This window comes from Budorcas taxicolor, chromosome 4, assembly GCF_023091745.1.
Source record: "Budorcas taxicolor isolate Tak-1 chromosome 4, Takin1.1, whole genome shotgun sequence".
NCBI lineage: Eukaryota > Metazoa > Chordata > Mammalia > Artiodactyla > Bovidae > Budorcas > Budorcas taxicolor.
In genome coordinates this window covers 79,258,677-79,277,895 of record NC_068913.1, presented here as the reverse complement: position 1 = coordinate 79,277,895, position 19,219 = coordinate 79,258,677, and the positions used below count along the sequence as shown (strand labels likewise).

The 19,219-nt window shown below is 40.1% G+C and overlaps 1 protein-coding gene across 3 annotated transcripts in view; it reads right to left on the bottom strand.

Moving 5' to 3' along the window:
* The window catches only part of LOC128046621 (cytochrome c oxidase assembly factor 1 homolog), a 99,956-nt gene extending 81,394 nt beyond the window's left edge, over nt 1-18,562 (bottom strand). The window contains exon 1 of one of the 3 annotated variants that reach the window (XM_052638771.1): nt 18,479-18,562. The gene's annotated coding sequence lies outside the window, so the exon portion shown is untranslated. The remainder of the gene's footprint in view (nt 1-18,478) is intronic. The other 2 variants (XM_052638774.1, XM_052638773.1) reach the window with 2 other exon arrangements.
* Nucleotides 18,563-19,219: the final 657 nt, after the last annotated feature.

Sequence of the window (19,219 nt, the reverse complement as noted above, 5' to 3'; positions counted from 1 at the left end):
GTGGCTATACAAAAAAAAAAAAGCCCCAACTATGTGATGCGTGTAAGAGACAAACTTCAGCTTTAGTTATACGTATAGGCTCAAAATGAAGGGATATTCCATGCAAATGGAAACCAAAAGAGAGCCTAGGAAGCTGTATTTATTTCAGAGGAGATAGCCTTTAACTCAAAAGTTGAAAAAAGAAACAAAGAAGGTTATCATATAATGATAAATGGGTCAAATTCATCAAGAGGATATATTGATCACACATAAACATACATACACACACACCTAACAATGTACCACATACATATCTTAAGCAGATACAAAGGAAGAAACAGACAACAATGCAATCATAGTAGGGGACTCCCAATGCCCCACTTTCAACAATGGATAAACTCAGAAACCAATAAGGGAACCTTGTTCCTGAACTATATGTTAAACCAAATGGGTCTAACAGACAAATATAGAACATCCCACCCTAAAGCAGAAGCATACACAAAACATGACTTCCCTGGTGGCTCAGGCGGTAAAGCGTCTGTCTACAATGCAGGAGACCTGGGTTCGAGCCCTGGGTTGGGAAGATCCCCTGGAGAAGGAAATGGCAACCCACTCCAGTACTATTGCCTGGGAAATCCCATGGACAGAGGAGCCTGGTAGGCTACAGTCTATGGGGTCGCAAAGAGTCGGACACGATTGAGTGACTTCGCTTTCCTTTACCCTAAAGCAGAAGCGTACACAAAACATACTCCAACACAAGATCATATGTGCAGTCACAAAACAAGTCTTAGCAAGCGTAAGAAACTGAAATCATACCAAGTATCATTTCTGACCTAGATGATACCACTGACAGAAGGAAAACTGGAAAATCCAAAAACGTGAAAATCAAACAACATATCCCTGAACAACCAATAGGTAAATGGAGGAGTCAAAAAGGTAATTTAAAAATCTTGAGACAAATGAAAAAGAAAACACAACATTCCAAAATTCGTGGGATGCAACAAATGCAGTCTTAAGAGGGAAGTTTATAGCTCTAAATGCCTACATTAAGAAAAAGAAAAATATCAAATACACAACCTAAACTTAAACTTCAGCAAACTAGAAAGAGAAGATTAACTAAGTCCAAAGTTAGCTGAAAGAAATAACAATGATGACAGCAGAAATAAATAAAATTGACCAGAAAAATCAACAAAATAAGAGCTGGTTTTGATGAAATAAACAAAATTCAAAATCCTTTAGCCAGATAAACTAAAAAAGAGAAGACTCAAATAAACAAAATAAGAAGTGAAAGAAAAGACATCACATCTGATACCACATAAATACAAAGAATCAAAAGAGATTACTATAAACAATTGTTGCCAACAAACTGGGATAACCTAGATGAAATGGATGAATTCCTAGAAGCATAAACCCTGTCAAGAAGGAAACATGAAGAAACAGAACATCTGAACAGACCTATCACAGAGTAAGGAGACTGATTCAGTGATGAAAGAACTCCTAACAACAACAACAACAAAACAGAAACAGTGGTTTCACTAGTATGTGTTTAGTCGCTCACTAGTGTCTGACTCCTTGTGACCCCATGGACTGGCAGGTCCATGTGGAGCCTGGCAGGCTCCTCTGTCCCTGGAATTTTCCAGGCAAGAATACTAGAGTGGGTAGCCATTCCCTTTGCCAGGGGATCTTCTCAACTTAGGGATTCTCTAGTAAATTCTACAAACATCTGAAAATGAGTTAACAACAATCCTTCTTAAACTCTTGCCAACAACCAAAGAGGAGAAACCCATTTTACCAGACTAGCATTACCCTGATACCAAAGCCACATACAGACACAGACAATACAACGAAAGAAAACTACAGGCCAACATATCTGATGAATACAGATATAAAAATACTCAGCAAAGTACAAGCAAATCCAACAGCACATTAAAAAGTCACCATGACCAACTGAAATTTATCCCCAGGGTGCAAGAATGGTTCAACATCTGCAAATCAACCAATGTGATTTAACACAATGAAAGTTTAAAATCATATTATTTCGACAGATGCAGAAAAAAATGATTTAACAAAAATTCCACATGCTTTCATGATAAAAACTTTCAACAAAGAGAGTAGAAAAGAAATGTACATCAACATAATAAAAGCCAGACAACAGTTAATATCACACTCAATGGTGAAAGGTTTGAAGGCTTTCCTCTAAGATCAGGAATAACTCAAGAATGCCCATTCTTACCATTCCTATTCAAAATAATATTGGAAGTGTTAACCAAAGCAATTAGGCAAGAAAAGAAAATAAAAGGCATTCAAATCACAAAGAAAGAAAGGTGTCTCTGTCTGCAGATGACATGATCTGCTATGTAAAACATCCTAATGACTATACCAAAAAACTAATCAATAAATCCAGTAAAATCATAGGATACAAAACCAACATACAGAAACCAAAGCATTTCTATTCATTCCCTAAGAAATATCTGAGAAAGAAATAATGAAAACAAACCTCTTTATAATAACACTGAAAACAATAAAATACTTACGAATATATTAACCAAGCAGGTGAAAAATCTGTATTCTAAAAACCATAAGACACTAAGAAGTTGAAGACACAAATAAATGGGATTATAGCTCATATTCATAAACTGGAAGACAATATCGTTTAAAAACAATAGCCATAATACCCAAAGCCATCTATAGATTTAATGCAATCCCTACAAAAAGTCCAACTGCATTTTTCTACAGAAGTAGAAAATAATTGTAAAATTGGTATGGAACCATGAAAGACTCAAATAGCCAAAAAAATCCTGAGAAGGAAAAAAAAAAAAAAAAATCACACTTCCTGTTTACCTATATTACAAAGCTATAACAATCAAAACAGTATGATACTGGCATTAAAAACAGACATATAGATCAATGAAGCAGAACTGACAGCCCAGAAATAAACCCATGTATATGTGGTCAACCAATATTTAACAAAGTAGTCAAAAATACTCAATTGAGAAAAGCCAATCTCTACAATAAATATTGCTGGGGAAATTGGATATTTACATGCAAAAGAATGAACTGAAATCCTCTCTTACACCACTCACAAAATGAACTCAGAAATGGATTATTAAAGACATAAATGTAAGACCTTAAACATAAAACTCTTAGAAGAAAATAAGATTAAAAGATCCTTGACATTTTCTTGGCAATGACTTTTTCAGATATGGCACCAAAAGAAAGAATCAACAAATGAGACTACATCAAACTAAAAAGCTTTTGCACAGCAAAAGAATCAACAAAATGAAAAGGCAATCTACAGAGTAGGAGAAAATATTTGCAAATCATGTACTTCATAAGGGCTAATATCCAAAATATATAACTCATAAAATTCAGTAACAAAAAGCAAATAGTCTGATGAAAAATGAACAAAGGACCTGAACAGACATTTTTCCAGAGAAGACATACAAATGGCCAATAAGCACATGAAAAGATACTCAACATCACTAATTATCAGAAAAATGCAAATCAAAACCTCAATGAGATACCACCTGACACCTCAAAAAAACAAGAGATAAGTGTTGAGAATGTGAGAAAAGGAAACTCCTCTGTATTTTTGACAGGAATATAAATCAGTATAGTACTGTGGAAAACAGTATTGATATTCCTCAAAAAATTAAAAATAAAACTGCCATATTATCCAGCAATCCCACTTCTGGTTTTACATCCAAAAGAAATGAAATCACTATGTCAAAGAGACTTCCATACTCCCTGTGTTCATTACAGCATTATTCACGGTAATGAAGACATAGAAATAACCAAAGTGTCCACTGATAGATAAATGGATAAAAATGGATATATACACATACACTAGAATATTATTCAGTCATTTTTAAAAAATGAAGGAAATTCTGCTATTTGGGACACATCAATGAAACTTGAGAGCTGAAATAAGTTAAAGAAAAACACGTACTATATGAAATCACTTATATATGGAATGTATAATGCAAACTCATTGAAACAGAGAACAGCGTTTGCCAGGGGCTTGGACTGAGGAAATGGGAAGAGGCTGGTCAAGAAATAAAAATCTCCAATTATGAGATGAATTAAATCTGGGGATCTAATGTACAGTGTGGTGACTACAGTTAATACTATTACATAGTTGAAAGTTGCCATGAGAGTAAATCTTAAATGTTCTCACCACATACCCACACACAAGTGGTAATCATGTGAGATGACAGAGGTATTAACTAACCGTACTGTAGCATCATTTCAAAATACATACATGTACCAAATAATCACTTTGCACATCTTCAACTTACATAATGTCATACATCATTATTCTCGAGAAATCTGAGAAAAGAGCAAGATCTTTAAAAAGAAACAGTAATATAAAATGACAAATTAACATCTTTGTAAAAGTTGAAATACAAATGAAATTTTAAAATACACCATGTATTATTTGTCCTGTTCAAAAGTCTTTCATAACAAGTATTCCAGATGTAGAAAAATTCCACTCATTTTGCATTGACACTGGTCAAATATAAAGTGTATCAAAAAAGAATCCCTCAGGTGAAGTATTGGGGCACGTTACCTCTATAATCGCCTATAATTTAATAATAAACTATTTTGCTTACTCTGGTTTTGGTTTTGCTTTGAAATACTGCTTTTAATATTCAGATTTTATATTAAGTTCTTATTTCATACTGAAGTATTCCATAAAAACATTCATACTTTCAATTCCTTAGTATTGGGGGGGGGGGAACCCTACAGTCTATCAGTGAATATTCTGAACTTGAAAACACCATCAAACATTATTGGGTAATATTTATATATACATCGAGCTCTCATAGCAAGGTTAACAGTACTACACAAAATACTAAATTGTAACTGCCAATTTACCAATTTATTTTGCTCCCAAACTTGTTATTTCTTGGAACATCACTCATAGGATTTATAATTAATATAAATCTATTTTACTCCTAAGAATACCTGTTAGCAGCAGACAGAGGATGAAAACATATTTATAAGATGGCAAAAACTATGAGTAAGACCAGCTTATTAATCATGAGTCAGCTTTTCTCCCAGATGCTTCTTTCTCAGTTCCCAGACCTTTACTTTCTACTCAGTATGTCAGCATGCCCCATTCTTGCTTTCCCCTTGATGCCAGTGGAACTCTTAAAGCAAATGGTAACCAATAGTATTGATTGTTAAGCTTTAATTCTCAGGAAATTTTAAATTCCTTTTTCCTGTTTCCCTGACTATTTAAATAATTTTTCTCAGCTTTTGGAATTCGAATAAACATAAAATTTCCCGAGAAGTGCTAGGAATGCCTTCCCACATGGAAATCCTATTTTATCCAGAGATCATTGCTGTGAGTCTCCAGAATCTGTCCTAAAGTGAACAGCATCCATTCAGTTCAGTCGCTCAGTCGTGTCCGACTCTTTGCGACCCCATGAATTGCAGCACGCCAGGCCTCCCTGTCCATCACCAACTACTGGAGTTCACTCAGACTCACATCCATCAAGTTGGTGATGCCATCCAGCCATCTCATTCTCTGTCGTCCCTTTCTCCTCCTGCCCCCAATCCCTCCCAGCATCAGAGTCTTTTCCAATGAGTCAACTCTTCGCATGAGGTGGCCAAAGTATTGGAGTTTCAGCTTCAGCATCATTCCTTCCAAAGAACACCCAGGACTGATCTTTAGAATGGACTGGATTGGGGGCTACTAATCAGCAATATTCACCCAATCTTCCTATTTCATCTCCCTTGTATCCCAATTTCCAGAGATATCTGGTATTGCCTAGTTTTTGAGCTTTTTGAGGATTTACAAGGTAAATCTGATCTTCTGCCAATTTAGGGTTCATGAGTCTTGCGTGTCTAGATAAACTGACATTCTTGTTTAAGCTTTTCAGTTTCGGGTGTCTAGATAAATTGCCACTCATTCTTGTTTAAGCTTTTCAGTTTTTCAAACTGTACTGCTCATCTCCTTGCCTGATGTTCTGTCCTTTGGATCCTTACTATAGTTTCAGTAGGGTTTCAATAGGCAGCTAGATCAGAAGTTAACTTGCCATCTTAATCCAGTAAGAATCTTCACTTTTAACTAGCGTTTTAAGTGACTGTGTTGCATGCAGTCTCAAAACACACTTTCAAACACTAAACTGGAGGACAGTCAGTAGAAAGTACCCAGAATAGTGAACACAATGAGAAGTACTTGGAGCTAAGGAGATTTACAAAGGAGAATATGCTGAGAGCCACAAAAGCAACTTCAATAGCTAAAGAGCTAATGGGGGAAGAGGAGTTGGGCTTGTTCTCTATGCCTCCAAGGAAAGCTAAAACCAGTGTGGGAAAACTGCAGGCCAGGGATCTCGTGCAAGACAGAGAACTTAAACTCTCCCCAAAAGGAGTGAATTGCCCCGGGAAGCCAGAAATGCAAGAACAGGCTGCACTACTACCACTTATTCGGGGTGCCACCAACAGCATCTAAGCCCCAGATGGTTGTGTGGTCCAACCGGTGGCTGCGGCAAGACTCAGACACACGCAGAACAAAGTTAATGGATAATTAAAAGCGAGAAGAATGATTTTACAAAGAGAGTCATTTTAGGCACACTCAAAGTTCTCAAATACAAAGCATTGTCTACACTTCGAATATACCAGGGTAATGACTGCCTGGTCCTAAACTTCCTTTTCTCAATCAGAATATAATTTTTTTCTACACAGAATCTGAACTCAGATGTGCTTTTATCCTGAGATTTGAGTGGAAAAGTGACAAAGTGATAAGTCCCCATGAGCCACAAACTTTAATATATTCCTAAGCCATCACTTCTTTACCTAAAATGCATGTTGGCTTAAAAACAGGTCCCCCTGCTTCTATTCTGCTCCCCTAGTCCAAACAAGGAACAAAGAAGAAACCAGAGAAGATGGAGCATAGCAGCAAGGGAAAAGTGGCATAATGTGAGGCTGTAGCAGTAAGCAGAGAAGCCAGATCACAGGGAGGGGCTGGAAGGGTAGACTATTGGTCAAACTAAATATTTCTGCTTTATCCTAAGCATAATGGTAAATAACAGAAAAGTTTCAAGTAGGAGTATGACATGATCACATTTTATATTTTTTAAAATAGTTTTTGTGTGAAAAGTAAAGTTAGAAATATCACGTTTTGTTGTTGTTTAGTTGCTAAGTCATGTCCGACTCTTTACAACTCCACGGACTGTAGCCCGCCAGGCTCCTCTGTCCATGGGATTTCCTAGGCAAAAACACTGGAGTGGACTGCCACTTCCTTTTCCAGAGAATCTTTCCAACCCAGGGATCAAACTTGAACCTCCTCCACTGGCTGCTGCTGCTGCTGCTAAGTCGCTTCAGTTGTGTCCCCATAGATGGCAGCCCACCAGGCTCCCCCATCCCTGGGATTCTCCAGGCAAGAACACTGGAGTGGGTTGCCATTTCCTTCTCCAATGCATGAAAGAGAAAAGTGAAAGTGAAGTCGCTCAGTCGTTTCCGACTCTTAGCGATCCCATGGACTGCAGCCTACCATGCTCCTCTGTCCATGGGATTTTCCAGGCAAGAGTACTGGAGTGGGTTGCCATTGTCTTCTCCAATGCATGGAAGAGAAAAGTGAAAGTGAAGTCACTCAGTCATGTCAACTCTTAGCGACTCCATGGACGGCAGCCTACCAGACTCCTCCATCCATGGGATTTTCCAGGCAAGAGTACCGGAGTGGGGTGCCATTGCCTTCTCTGAGATACAAGTTAGGAATTCCTTTTTGAGTGAGTTAGGTTTGAAAACCTGAATCACCTAACTGTGAATGTCTCACAGGCTCCACTTCATCATTTCTCACTAAAAACATCTCCATTAAAGCTTCAAACTCAAGATCCTGGCGATAGATGTTATAGATGGGGTTCCTGCCCGCAATAAAGAATACTGGAATATAAAACACCTGACATATGTCTCTGATAAAATTCTACCAGATCACAGGGAGGGGCTGGAAGGGAGGATTCACAGATTCACCCATAACACTGCAGGTATTCCTTCCACAAAGGTTAACCTTAAAGAGTTAACTCCTAATTCTACAAACATTTAAAACTATCTGAAAACAAATACAAAAGAATTAAAGGATGCTTTCATCCATAGACTGCTTTGCTAGGAGTAAGACAGCTTTTGGAATAGGTCCAAAGAAAGTAGATTCTAGAGTTAAATGTCAATTCTTAATTAACTCGCCTGTTTTCCTGAAGTAAAAACTTCAAGTTAGTTATTTTGCAGCAGACAATCTTTATGTCCTGTTATGACCCAACACTGCCCCCTGTTGGAAGGCATCACAGGCAAAATGATCTTATTCCTAAACAAGTTTGTGAAAAAGTTTTGAGTTTCTGTAAGAAAACGAAAAGGGATTATGTTTATTTTATCCTTTTTAGTCCATCGCATTTGAGTAAAAATCACTGGTAAAGAGAAAAGGAAGGAAAATCACCTTACTGCTTCCCCACAGTAAAAAGCACAAAATGACATTTACTTTTTGGTTACCTGGGTAATGGAAAGGTGACCCTGAAGAGAGCAGGAGGGAGTTTTTGAGGTGAGATGTACCCTGACTACAGTAGCAGTTACACAAATCTATACGTGTATTACAATTTACAGAACTAAACCAAAAGGTAAAATAGTCGATTGTACTACATGATAAAAGACAGATACAGAATAAGAGGATAAAAACACTCAGTGCCACATGTTTATAGAAAGGAAGAAAAATCCTAAAGTTAGAATGCAAAAGCATTCACATAAAATTCAAGTTTTGCTGTTTATACCTCAGTCTGAGCTATAGAAAGGTTCTGATCTGACACAAGCCTGTTGAAATATTTAATACGGACTTGGAAGCATCTCTGAAGGTTAATGATGTACACCAGCAGTAAAATCACTTTATCCCTAGCACAGACAAGTCTGATGAAAGGTAACAACCTATTACCAAAAACTAGGAGTTAATATTCACCTTTCTCTGGTAACCTCAAAAGAAGAATTATAAAGGCATTTTATGTGAGTGTGTTTAGTCTTACCCAAAAAGCTGGAGCATAAACAGTCCAAGCTGGATACTCAGCATCTATGTTATCTTGGTATTTTGGATGCCAGGGAAATCCCATACAAATCTAAGTTATATTCAAGTTCCAAGAGTATGGAGCACCCAAACCCATCTGGGGACCTTTCAAGTGCATCTGTACTCGCCAAATGAAATAAGGTACCAAGACCCATACAAATGGATGACCAGGTGAGAGAGCCCAGATGACTAACTGACCCAAATTGAGAGCAAAAGCCACATTAACACCTTTGTTCCTTCCATCTCTCCTGATAATACGCTTGCTGTTTACCATGGGGTATGGGCTGTAACAGTGATGAAATATTAAACAGGAAGTTTACAAAAGATGTTAGAATAGGAACAGAAGGGGAAGAGAGAGAGTCTGGCAAGCATGAGATCTTAGTTTTCTAAGATTTGGTTGAGTCATACTGCTGTCTGTTTACACTTCCCCACTGATCGCAGAGAGGCCAGTTATTGAGCGGGATCACAGTACCCACAACAACATAACACTTCCAACTTCAGGGGAGTAGTTGAAAAAACAAGGGTACAGTAATAAGAGAACTGCCAGGAGAAATATCAATAACCTCAGATATGTAGATGACACCACGCTTATGGCAGAAAGTGAAGAGGAACTAAAAAGCCTCTTGATGAAAGTGAAAGAGGAGAGTGAAAAAGTTGGCTTAAAGCTCAACATTCAGAAAACGAAGATCATGGCATCTGGTCCCATCACTTCATGGGAAATCGATGGGGAAACAATGGAAACAGTGTCAGACTTTAGTTTTTCGGCTCCAAAATCACTGCAGATGGTGACTGCAGCCATGAAATTAAAAGACACTTACTCCTTGGAAGGAAAGTTATGACCAACCTAGATAGCATATTGAAAAGCAGAGACATTACTTTGCCAACAAAGGTCCGTCTAGTCAAGACTATGGTTTTTCCAGTGGTCATGTATGGATGTGAGAGTTGGACTGTGAAGAAAGCTGAACACCGAAGAGTTGATGCTTTTGAACTGTGGTGCTGGAAAAGACTCTTGAGAGTCCCTTTGACTGCAAGGAGATCCAACCAGTCCATTCTGAAGGAGATCAACCCTGGGATTTCTTTGGAAGGAATGATGCTAAAGCTGAAACTCCAGTACTTTGGCCACCTCATGCGAAGAGTTGACTCATTGGAAAAGACCCTGATGCTGGGAGGGATTGGGGGCAGGAGGAGAAGGGGATGACAGAGGATGAGATGGCTGGATGGCATCACCGAGTCAATGCACATGAGTCTGAGTGAACTCCGGGAGTTGGTGATGGACAGGGAGGCCTGGCGTGCTGCAATTCATGGGGTTGCAAAGAGTCGGACACGACTGAGTGACTGAACTGAACTGAGTAAGAGAATAATATTGGTCATTTCCCACTCTTCACTAATTAATGACATGGATATCTTTGCACTAAACTTGCTTGTCAGAAGCAGCAGTATTCACAGCATACCAGACTAATTGCCAAAGTATCCAACGAGATACTCAGAATAACAGAACAATCCAGACCTCTGCAATGATGCAAGTCTGCAAAATCACCCCCATCTTACCATCTGTCATGAAAAGTAATTTCCCAAAAAGACTGAAAACACAGAAAACAAACATTGAAATCAAACAAGCAGCAAAAAAAAAAAAAGGCAGGAGATTAGATCACAAACAAGTTTGGGATCTGGGAACCTACCCAGGTAAACTTATTTAATCTGAATTCTAGCACATAATTTTAAAACTCCAAGATTTCCAAAACCTAAGACAAAAACTCCCACATACCTTCAACCAGGAAATGGCTCTTTGAATTCATATTTTTAGAAAGGTAAATGTGATCATTAATACATGCCTAAATTACACAACTCTTTTAAGCCTTATGTTTTATGTGAATGACAAAAAACACTGAAGCAAACTGATGGTTCCTCAGAAAAACAAACTGAGAGGTACCCTCTGCTGTGCTTAGTCATTCGGTCATGCCCGACTCTTTGCAACCCTATGGACTGTAGCCCACCAGGCTCCTCCGTCCATAGGGACTCTCCAGGCAAGAATACTAGAGTGGGTTACCATGCCCTCCTCCAAGGGGTCTTCCCAACCCAGGGATCAAACCTAGATCTTCTGCATTGCAGGTGGATTCTTTACCATCTGAGCCACCAGGAAAGCCCAAGAATACTGGAGTAGGTAGCCAATCCCTTCTCCAGGGGGTCTTCCTGACCCAAGAATCAAACCAGGGTCTCCTGCATTGCAGGCAGATTACTTACCAGCTGCGCTACTGGGGAAGCCCAAGAATTATTCTATGACCCAGCAATTCCACTTACGGTATACACTCAAGAGAACTCAAACAATAACTGTGTACCAATGTTTATAGAAGCACTATTCATAATAGCCAAAAGATGGAAACAACCCACATATCTATGAACTAATGAACAGATAAACAAAACGTGATATATGCCTACAATGGAATATCCCTTAGCCTCAAAAAGGAAGAAAATCCTGCAATATGCCACAAGGATGAACCTGAAAGACATGATACAAAGCAAAATAAATCAGACACAAACAGAAATGCTATATTCCAGAGACCAAGTGGAAAGGTGGTTACCAGAGCTGGAGAGAGAGGGAACTGGGGCGTCATTATGTAACAGGTTATACAGAATTTCAGGTCAGGAAGATAAAGGTTCTGGAGAGGATGGTGGTGACCGTGGCACAACAAAATGAATGCACTTAATGTTGCTGAATAGTGCACTCACACGGTCAGACGCTAAATGTTATGGACATTTTACCACAATTTTAAAAAAAGCAAATACTAGAGCAAGAAACACACAGTCCTCCCGACAAATCAGGCCATATGGAAATAATGAAGCCCCAGGTATTGCATGTAAATTAGAATTTTACATGGGAACTATTTTTCTAGGGAGCGATGATATATCAGTTCAGTGCAGTCACTCAGTCGTGTTCGACTCTTCGCAACCCCATGAATCGCAGCACGCCAGGCCTCCCTGTCCATCACCAACTCCCGGAGTTCACTTAGACTCACGTCCATCGAGTCAGTGATGCCATCCAGCCATCTCATCCTCTGTCGTCCCCTTCTCCTCCTGCCCCCAATCCCTCCCTGCCAGGGTCCAGCCCCGGTGGATCCAGGGAATTCGAAGTGTGGATGGCGTTGGCGTGGAAAGACTCGTTTATTTATTAATATAAGATTAGATTAAGAAACTATAGTGTAGTAAGAAGATTAAGTGGAGGAAGAGGGCTGAATAGCTTGGTTTACGCGGAAGACCAATAAAATTCCAGACAAGGAATTTGCACCATCTATGTTGGGCCACCAGCGCCCGCTTGAATATCTAAGGGTGCCTCGCCTTAAGCTCCCTTTCGCGCGGGTCTTAACAGCCAGGGCAAGTAAGTAGACCTGGCGGGCCTCCGCGCCCCAGGTGGAGATTCAGCCTGAAATTACAGTAAAGAGCAGAGGGAGGGAAAGGGAGAGAAGAAGAGAGACAGAGACACGGGGGGAGCCAGATTCCCAAGAAACCAGGCCGAGAGACTAGTCCGAGAAACTGGTCCGAGAAACTGGTCCCCTCCTTTATTGTTCAGAAGGCCTTTTATACTTCTGATAAAACATGGAGAAAAAATTATGTAGCGTTCGCAGCCCAGACTCTTTCTATACATCATTTTGTATACAAAAGGTCTCAGGTGATTTACATTATCTTCTGGCCAAGAGGCTTGTTAACACTTTTTGGCTCTCTTCCTTAATGAATGTTAATTTTGTTTCCCCTGAAGTGTTTTTCTTTAATCTGCATCTCCTTAAAGCATTAAAGTTACATCTCTATAGAACAAAGGTGCAGTGGGTTATAACAAAGAAGGTACTTAACTCAAAGATCTAATGTTGCTAATACCAGGTCTACTACTTGTTTTTCTATATACCAACTATATCTAAAAATAAAGGATATGAAAATTTGGCAGGAAGCATTGACTCAACAAATGAAACTTTTAATCAGTCCTATTCTAAAGATTTTGACTCTTCGGAAGCCCCTACATTCCTAGGATGTTTTAAGCTTCCTGTGCCTCCTGCGGTCAGGAGGCCTCAAACAATCACACACGCAGCTGTACGAGTCCTGCAGGCAGGCTAGAAAGCCATCAGAGGGGTTTTTGGATTGAAACACTCTTTCAAATGCAGAAGACTAAAGCCCTGAACTGACTTTTTGCAGAAAATGTCAGAAGACTGGAAAAGCAGAGCACAAAAGCTGGCAGATTTTTGTTGGGGTACATGCTTAGGAATTTCCAGAGGGGTCCCTGAAGTCTGAGCACGCCTTGCGTATGTCAGCTTCCTTCCTCATGACCTTGTCACAGGCGGGATTCCTCACACTGGCTCCCGGCACCTCCCAGCATCAGGGTCTTTTCCAATGAGTCAACTCTTCACATGAGGTGGCCAAAGTACTGGAGTTTCAGCTTTAGCATCAGTCCTTCCAAAGAAATCCCAAGGCTGATCTCCTTCAGGATGGACTGGTTGGATCTCCTTGCAGTCCAAGGGACTCTCAAGAGTCTTCTCCAACACCACAGTTCAAAAGCATCAATTCTTCGGCACTCAGCCTTCTTCACAGTCCAACTCTCACATCCATACATGACTACTGGAAAAACCATAGCCTTGACTAGACGGACCTTAGTCGGCAAAGTAATGCCTCTGCTTTTGAATATGCTATCTAGGTTGGTCATCTACTCAAAATGTTCAGAGACCCTAAAAATACCTGAATTACCACTACCTTTAAATCAATGAAATGAGAAAAACAAACACCAAATAATGTTAATAGGATTTTATAAAACTACTATTCCCAGCATATCACAATCAATACACAACCAGCATAGTTACACTGAAGCTCTGCACACATAAAATCTTCAAATAAACTTCTGCATGTATTAAGTACCAACTATTTGATGACCAACTGTCCAGCACAGCTCTCAAAAATCTAATGCACTACACTAAACATGAAGATGAGAATAAGAAAATAACTAAGTGTTACAGAAAGCTTAAAAAACAAAGCTGAAGCAGATTTTAGCATGTTTTTCAAGGCAGAAAGACAGGGAGGCACAAGAGTCAGAAACAATGAACACTCTACAGGCACACTTTCGAGACAGCGTGTGTTCAGCTCCAGACTGTCACAATTAAGTGAATACTGTGATAAAGCGAGTTACATGAATGTTCTATTTTCCCAGGGCATGTGATAGTTATGTTCACACTATACCACAGTCTATTAAGTGTGCAACAGCATTATATCTAAAACCAATATATATAATTTAAAAACAGTTTACTGCTAAAATTCAAAAAAAAAAAAAAAAGCTAACCATCATGTGGGCTTTCAGAGTCATATCTTTATGCTGGTGGAGGGTCTTTCTCTGATGTTGGAGGCTACTGACTGATCAGGTGGTGCTACTGGTAAAGAACCTGCCTGCCAATGCAGCAGACATGTAAGAGACATAGGTTCGATCCCTGGGTCGGGAAGATTCCCTGGAGGAGGGCATGGCAACCCACTCCAGTATTTTGCCTGGAGAATCCCATGGACAGAGGAGCCCGGCGGGCTACACTCCATGGGGTCACGAGAGTTGGACTTGACTGAAGCGACACACACACACTCTGACTGATCAGGGTATGAATGCTGAAGGTTGAGGTGGATGCAGCAATTTCTTAAAGTAAGACAACAATGAAGTTTGCTGTATCGACTGACTTTTCCTTTCCCAAATGGTTTCTCTGTAGCAAGTAATGCTGTTACACAGCATTTTACCCACAGGAGAACTTCTTTCAAAATTGGAGTTAACCTCTCAAACACTGTCACCATTGTATCAAATAAGTTGATGTAATATTCTAAATACTTTGTTGTCATTTCAACAATCTTCACATAATCTTCACTGGGAGTAGGTACCATCTCAAGAAATCACTTTCTTTGCTCATCCATAAGAAGCAATTTCTCATCCATTAAAGTTATATCATGAGATCACAGCAATTCAGTCACATCTTTAGACTCCACTACGAATTCTAGCTCTCTTGCTGTTCCCACCACATCTGCAATTATGTCCTCCACCAAGTCTTGAACTCCTCAAAGTTATCCATGAGGGTTGGAATCAACTTCTTCCAAAGTGAAAGTGAAAGTCGCTCAGTTGTGTCCAACTCTTTGTGACCCCATGGACTGAGCCTGCCAGGCTCCTCTGTCCCCGGGGAGTCTCGAGGCAAGAATATTGTAGTGGGTTGCCATGCCCTCCTCCCAGGGGTCTTCTCAACCCAGGGATCAAACCCAGGTCTCCCACACTGCAGGCGGATTCTTTACCAGCTGAGCTACTCGGGAAGCCTGACAGTGTAATACCTGCTTTCACCTGAACACTTAGAGGCTGCTGCAGGGTTATCAATTAGCCTAATTTCAATACTACATTTCAGGGACTATGGAAGCCCAAGGAGAGAGGGAGAAACAGGGTAACAGTCAGTTGGTGGAGCAGTCAGAACACACACGTTTCTCAATTAATTTCACTGTCTTATATGGGCACAGTTCATGGCACCCCAAAACAATTACAACGGCAACATCGAGGATCACGGTTGACAGATCACCATAACAAATTAATAATAATGACAAAGTTTGAAATATTGTGAGAATTACTACAATGTAACATAGAGACACAAAGTGAGCAAATGTTGTGGGAAAATGGCACCAATAGAGTTGTTTGGTGCAGGTTTGCCTCAGAGACCTTCAATTTGTAAAAAAAAAAAAAAAAGAAAAAAAAAACACACACAATAATTAAAGCACAATAAAATAAGGCTTGCCAGTAAAGCTAAATGGCACCCCACTCCAATACTCTTGCCTGGAAAATCCCATGGACGGAGGAGCCTGGTAGGCTGCAGTCCATGGGGTCGCTAAGAGTCAGACACGACTGAGTGACTTCACTTTCACTTTTCACTTTCATGCATTGGAGAAGGAAATGCCAACACAGTCCAGTGTTCTTGCCTGGAGAATCCCAGGGATGGGGGAGCCTGGTGGGCTGCCGTCCATGGGGTCACACAGAGTCGGACACGACTGAAGTGACAGCAGTAAAGCTAAACATGGTACCAGCAACTCAGACAAACGAGGTAACTAACATGTTAGTTTCTGTAATTCCTATCATTTAAGAACAGTATCCCAAACAACCACCCAGAAGCCTTTTAAGGAAAACATTCACAGTACTGACCACATAAAAACATAAAGCATTAGAATAGTAAAATACAGAAAAAAGTTAACAAGTAGTCTGAAAATATCTGTCCCATATCTAACAGCTAAGGGGCTAATATCTTTACAGAAAAAACTCCTACAAATCAATAAGGAAAAGGCAAAACCAGCAGGGAACAGAAAAATTATATAAACTGTTTTCCACTGCTTCATCTTTCAAATCTTAAAATGCTGCTCACAGGTTCTTCACATCAATTTTCCTAAGCCTGGTCTTTCACACTTAGTAATTCACTCTGAATTACTCCCACAGATCTGTACAACATGGTCTCCAGGAAAAGTCAAAATTAAGCTCATGTGCTTCCCATTTAAAGGAACTATTGCATAATCCCAAAGGCTGTCATACACCTGATGAAAGACTTGACCTAGAATACATAAAGCACTCTTACAACTCAATGGTAAACAACAGCTTAGTTTTTAAATGCGCAAAGGAATGAATAGACATTCCTCCAAAGAAGATATACACGTGGCCAACAGCATACAAAAAGATGCTCAACATTAGCCATCAGGGAAATACAAATCGAAACCACAATGAGACAATGCTTCACACCCACTAGAACAGCTAGAATTTTTTAAAAAAAAAATTAAAAAGATAATAAGCGTTGGCAAGGATGTGAAGAAATCAGAACCTTTATACTGCTTATAGGAATATAAAATGGTGCAGCTGCTTTAAAAAAAAAAAAGTCTGGTAGTTATTCAAAATGTTAAATGTAGAATTATCATATGACCCAGGAATCCTACTCTTACGTATATAGCCAAGAGAAATCATTATGCTTCCACAAAAAAACGTGTACACCAATGTTCATAGCAGCATTATTTAGGATAACCAAAACAACTGAAATACCCATCAACAGGACCAATGGATAAATAACTGGTGGTATATCCACACAGTGAAACAATATTTAGCAATAAAAAGAAATGAAGTGCTGATACACTTCAACATGTTAAGCGAAAGAAGACCACATGGTTTATAATTTTATTTATCAGCCTATTCTAGAATTGTCCAGAATTGACAAATATATTTATATATTCAGCAGATTAGTAGTTCCTTAGAGCTAAAAGTGGGGTAAGTTAAGGAGGAACTCAAGGGAGACTGCTAATGGGTACAAGGTGTCTTTCAGGGGCAATGAAAATGGTTTAAAACTGTGGTTGTCGGATGTACAACTTTGTGAACGCACTAAAAAGCAATGTGTGTTTTAAAATTCCATGGTGTGTGAACTATATCTCAATCAAGCTGCTATTTTTCAAAAGGACTGCAGGTTGGGCTTTTTCTCCCCAATTTTAACTCCATTTTCCCCCTAGTTCCTAAAACAGTGTCTGGCAATAACCACGAATTCACTAAATTCTGACTGAATGGAAAAGTAAATTTCCAAACGTGGGTAAACCATTATAAAACACTATCATAGCCAAAGAGATGAAATTACTGCAGGATGGCATGACAGGGGCATAGAGCATGTATGTGTAAGTGTGTTTCCCATGAACAGGAGATGAGACTGAAAAATTCAGCAGAAACAAGACTTTGAAGTGTCTTCAATCCAGCCAAAGGAATTTGTACTATCCTGAATCAAATAGGAAGGCCAGTAAGGTTTTAAGTAGAGGATTAACAGTCAGATCTGTGTTTTAAATGTGTAAGTTCAAGTGGAGAGTTGCTTATATCCAAAGGTGAAGGTGAGCAATGCCCCTCAGGTAAGAATAAAGAGGAATAAGGGGAAGAGACCAGGAAAAGTAGCAAAACATACTACGTGTGGATTTTTTAAATTACAGCCCTTTCCACACACGCACAGACTGACAAACATGCATACGCACGCTTATACGAACACCCGAAAATCACTTAAACGCTGAAAATCACTTCTATGGTCAGCCCCCTTATGGAGCCCAGCTGTGATGGAGACGAATGATCAGGACCACCGAGCCACAGTAATCTTTTATACAATCATCTAGGCAGGGTCTCTTTCAAACTGTTGTAACCTGGGACCACCGACAAAGTGCAGTTCCACCTCTTCACAAATGTGCTCCTGGAAACGCTCACCAAGGACCACGGGGCAAGGTCACGATTAGCCCACCAGGGGTCACCCAATCAGGCAGCTCCAGGAGGTGGCGACCCAGAAACAAGGAGGTGGCCCCTGACGTGCTGCCCTAGCAACAGTCCGCCCCTCGCGCAAAAGCGGTCTCCAGAACGACGGGAACAAATGCTTCTGGAGTAGGACTGACCCGACTCTTTTCTCCCGCGTGGACGCTCACCTGTTAGGCGTAGAAACACCTAGCCACAGAGAGCATGACGGCCCCTTCCGGAAGTGGAGCGTGTGGGGGTGGGTGGGGCAAACGCCGGCGGGTGGACACGCCCTGCGGAGAGCAGTCGAGACTTCCGACGTCATCTCCTCTCGGGGCTAGAGCAGTCCGGTTTGAATGAATGATTTCATATCAGGGCGCCAAAGCGACGGCATCTCAGGCTGAAATTGGTTCCGCTCCCCGGCTTCGCAGAAGCTTGTCGAGCGCGAGTAGGGCATTTGTCTTCTCAAAGCTCAGCTTTCTGTTTTGTGCACCCCATTAGCCCCCAACATACTGTCAGTCCATCAGCGGTTGCCTAGAAAATTTAAAACCACTGGTTCCTATTGCTCCTCGCAGGGATCTGGCGCTTCGATTCACCTCGAAGGATGCGAAACCACGGGCCATCTGAGCATCGCTCTGGCATTGAAGTCCATCTTGCCGATTAGACTAAGGAACTTAACGCTAATTTCTTTTATTCATTAAATATTTATTAAATTCTTACTGTGCTCCAGGGAATGGATTGTTAAGAAAAAATGTAATGCATTAGTACTAGTAATTACTTAATAAAGCGATCAGACTCGTCTGGCAGTATGTAAGTGTTCAATAAATGCTAGTTATTATTATTTTGATCTTGATTATTCCACTGTCATCATCGCTACTATTAACGTCACCCTTTACTTTAATGACAAGCTTGAAGTTCAAGTGTTACCTACC